The 4,100-nt window shown below is 36.2% G+C and overlaps 1 long non-coding RNA gene across 2 annotated transcripts; it reads left to right on the top strand.

Annotated features, from left to right (window-relative positions):
• The first annotated feature begins 584 nt into the window (after positions 1 to 584).
• On the top strand, positions 585 to 2,879 carry LOC119429594. 2 transcript variants are annotated; one of them, XR_005187806.1, is made up of 4 exons: positions 585 to 682; positions 1,228 to 1,270; positions 1,475 to 1,526; positions 2,665 to 2,879. It is a non-coding gene; the product is annotated as an uncharacterized LOC119429594 (long non-coding RNA). The 2 variants fall into 2 exon arrangements; XR_005187807.1 differs by lacking the exon at positions 1,475 to 1,526.
• The last annotated feature ends 1,221 nt before the right edge of the window (positions 2,880 to 4,100 follow it).

The raw sequence follows: 4,100 nt of genomic DNA, 5'->3' as shown, positions 1-4,100 counted from the left end.
ACAAAAGAAGTAAGAAAATTGTAAGATCATTTAAGATGGCAATGATAATCACATGTGGAATCACATTTAGTCTAATGGTATTTATAATTGTAATCATATACTTTAAATATAAAATAGAGCCAAGAACTACAGATTGGAACAACTACAGATTGGAACTTCTTCAGATTAGCAAATGACTTCATGGATGAGCTCACTGTGACATCCTATATTGGTTTTTTTGTACAGCAATTCAACAGATTTAGCTATTTTTTATTCTTAGTTTATGTGAGGTTTTCATGTCAACTTTTCATCAATAATGATAAAATATTTAATTTTACTGACTTTACAAACCTCAACAATATAAACATATGGTTGTCCATTTTCTTCTTTTCATTTATTCTGTTAGGTAAACGTCTCTTGAAAGTGTGATGCAGGCTATTTAAATGAAAAAATAAAGTCCATGAAACAACTTAATTTACAGATAAAACACACAAGTAAACCCTTTTGAGTCTTAACTGTAAATTAAATTGTCCACGTCGCCAAACTCCTTACAGGTTGGTGGCGGTAATGCACCGTTTTCCAACAGCCGTTTAACTGAAGAAGAAGACACTTCCGGTATTACATTGGCGGGATAACACAAACGAGGTCCTTCTCGGATAACGCGACGTGTTTGATTCAAAGCCAAGCGGCTCTACGATTTTCAGTAAGTTGCTGCTTCACATATTTAGTTCTAATTATTTTTGACCAAGCATGTGGTTAGAGCGTAAAATATGTAGTTTTACCGGTGTGTTACTCGACCTTTTACAACATGGCGTTGTCAGCGTCACGTCAAGTTGAGGCTGTTTGAAAAGTACTGAGCAGAATAAAATGGACACTCATACAGGGGGAATGGGAGACATCTATAACCAGTGGCTGCTGACCACTGTTGGGCAACTCCTCAGTGAGAGGTGTCTATTTGCTTTTCTAAAAGCTGTTTTATGATGTCATTGTCTAAGTTACATATTTGGATATTTGCTAATATAATTGTGATCTAGGCTGGAAGTAATCAATGTTGGACAAAAAATGACCACTAAATATGTTTAGAACTACAAATCAACTTAGAATACTTTCCTGGATTTTCCTGCAAAACACCGTTCAAGTTATCAAGTCAATGAACTGTTGGTGTGTGGCATTGTGACTTAACATACTGTTATATAATTTAAATAATATTATAATGCAACGCCACATAACTGAATCTTTGTCTTGTAGCACCCAAGATGCAGCTCCACATCACGCAGCACAGAGTGGGCAGGTAAGAGTACTCATTGACTGAATATTATTATAATTATATAATGAAGAGTATGAGTCTGGTGAAGACCTGCTGTATATGAAAAGTGTCTTGAGATGTTAAATGATTCAACCCTTTAATGAAACTGGCCTGAATTGATCATACGGCTTTGTAAAAAGGGGAGATTTGTTCTGAGTTATGACAATTTTTAAAATGTGATTGTGTCAGGAGCAGAGCCAGTAGTGATGAGGGGATTGTTCCTGTCAGTATAAAGGAACAGGTGAGCTGTTGTAACTGTGTGTGAACAAGTATTAGTTCCAATATAAACACTTTCTAAACGACAGTAGTGACTCGTTATATTTTTATCATTAAAAGTAAGACAATAAATACAGAAAGCCTGCAATGAAAGTATGAAAGTAATATGAAATGAGCCTGCATATTTTGCCATTGAAAATATATTAATTGGTTAAGTCAAAATGAGTTTTCCTTATCAAATATACTAAAGCTTTACAGATTATTGTCCTGATGCAGGCTCAATAAATTAATTCCTCTGGACAGATTCTTCTTTGTATCAAAAAGATTTCTTCAGTCTGAGGAGCTGAGACAAACTCAGTCATCGTTCCTCCTTGATAGAGAGGAACGATGGTCTGAGAGAGGAGAGAAGGAGGCCATCTTTGTGAAAAGAAACCGTCCATCATTAAACAGGGGTGGAGGCCTCCGGGTTCAACTGTCCCCCTCTTACAATGCTGTGATTGCTAGTATCTTACGTTCACATAAAATATTTGATAATGTTCTTATAGAAACAATTCTTGAATAATGTTCACACTGTGTTAATGCTGCATGTTTGACTCAGGGTGCTTCTTGTTCTGCCATTAACTCTAAAATACTTATTGAATAGTTTACATATGTAGGTAAAACTAGATGTTAAATACACCAGAATGCAGGAAATGGCATCTATTTTATTCAAAATTTTCTGGGGGAGGACCCCCAATGGCTACCAAGCCAAGAGCCATTGTTAGCACTGAGGTTAAGCTAAAACTAAACTAGCTAAAAATAAAAAAAAATCCTAGAGGAAACAGAATTAGAATTAGAATGCAAAATGTATCTGATTTGCTTTAGTCTCACATTACATCATTGTAGATGTGTGAAACTATAGTTTCTGGCAATGCAGAAGAAGTAAAACTTTTAATTAAATTCTGGGTCCTCGTGTAAAGATGTGTTAAAGCGCCATCTATTGGTAGATATGAGTTACTAAAAATATTCAATATGGGAAGATTAAAAAAAAGGTTTTTGGAACATCCGTAAACTTTTTGTTTGAGAATCTAAGAATTGAGATATGGATGCATTTGCTTTTTGTTATGATTACATTTTAAAAAGTGCTCTTATTGACCTTGTGTTTTCTGTGTTTTCTGTTGAAGCTTTTGAATTCACGGCGGTCTGTTGGTCGCTCCATTTTAAATGATGAAGAATGAGGGGGTGCCAACATGCCTATGAGTACGAGACCGACACGAAGACAAAGACACATGGAAAGTTTATCCACCTGAATGGGAGAGCAGCAAAACTAGGACATTTTAGACAGATGCCAGTACAAACTTGCTGAGCTTCAAACAAAGCCCTGCAGAATGGATGGCTACATTGCAGAGTGCCCAGTGGGAAATGCAGCCTGAGGCAGCCTCCAAGAGGCACCAACAACTATTTTTTTTTTACAAATGAAACCGTAGGTTGTATTTTTTACAAATGAAACCGTAGGGGTTTTTTTGTGTGTGTGTGTGTGTTTTAATAAAAAAAGAAAATCTTTAAGAAAGTCATGGTCAGTGTTTTCATGTCTATGATATGTTTGCATTAGTATGTGTTATGAAGATACAAACCACTGTGTATTTACTAGACTGCTTCATAAACTGTTTATTATACTGATTTTTCATAGTTCTTATTGAAATGGTAATGTGCTTACTGGTCCAGCTTGTGATTTGTACATCATGATGATGGTACATAAACCAAAATTAAAGACTCATTAATTTTGATGTAAAAAACTGGGTGATCTTAAAATGTTAAAGATCTTAGAAGCCAACTATTTGTAGCCTATAGCAGATTTAAATAGTTATATAAAGCACTTCACGTATTACAAATAAAAACTAAATGGAGTGCAAGACAAAAAAACAACAACTAACCATTGGAAACATGTTAAGATATAGTTATTTTACTTGAAGGCTTACCTACATGCCAAACCTGTATTTACAGGCAGAGTATATCAGATTCCCAAATTTGCATAAATGAAAAATCTGTAAATATCCGACTGACATCTGCCACGTAATACGCCAAAGATGCGGCAAGTATGCAAAAGGATCTGAAGCTGGAACTCCGAGGGATCGCATACTTCAGGATCCTTCGCAGATAAACATCTGTAAATATCCGACAGACATCTGTCACGTATATGCATGAATCTAAAGCAACCATACGTCAAAGATGCGGCAAGTATGCAACGAGATCTGAAGCTGGAACTCCGAGGGATCACATACACACATTTTTCAGGATCCTTCGCAGATAAAAATCTGTAAATATCCGACAGACATCTGTCACGTATAGGCATGAATCTGAAACCAACCATACGTCAAAAATGCGGCAAGAATGCAAAGAGATCTAAAGCTGGAACTCCGAGGGATCGCATACTTCAGGATCCTTCGCAGATAAAAATCTGTAAATATCCGACAGACATCTGTCACGTATATGCGTGAATCTGAAACCAACCATACGTCAAAGATGCGGCAAGAATGCAAAGAGATCTAAAGCTGGAATCCCGAGGGATAACAGAGTCACATATTTTCGGGATCTGCCGCAGATAAGTATCCGGATTTTG

Source organism: Nematolebias whitei, unplaced genomic scaffold (assembly GCF_014905685.2).
Source record: "Nematolebias whitei isolate Nwh7 unplaced genomic scaffold, NemWhi1 Nwh_scaf_3436, whole genome shotgun sequence".
NCBI classification, from domain to species: domain Eukaryota; kingdom Metazoa; phylum Chordata; class Actinopteri; order Cyprinodontiformes; family Rivulidae; genus Nematolebias; species Nematolebias whitei.
The sequence above is the reverse complement of the archived record's forward strand: the minus strand, read 5'-3'. Positions and strand labels throughout refer to the sequence as shown.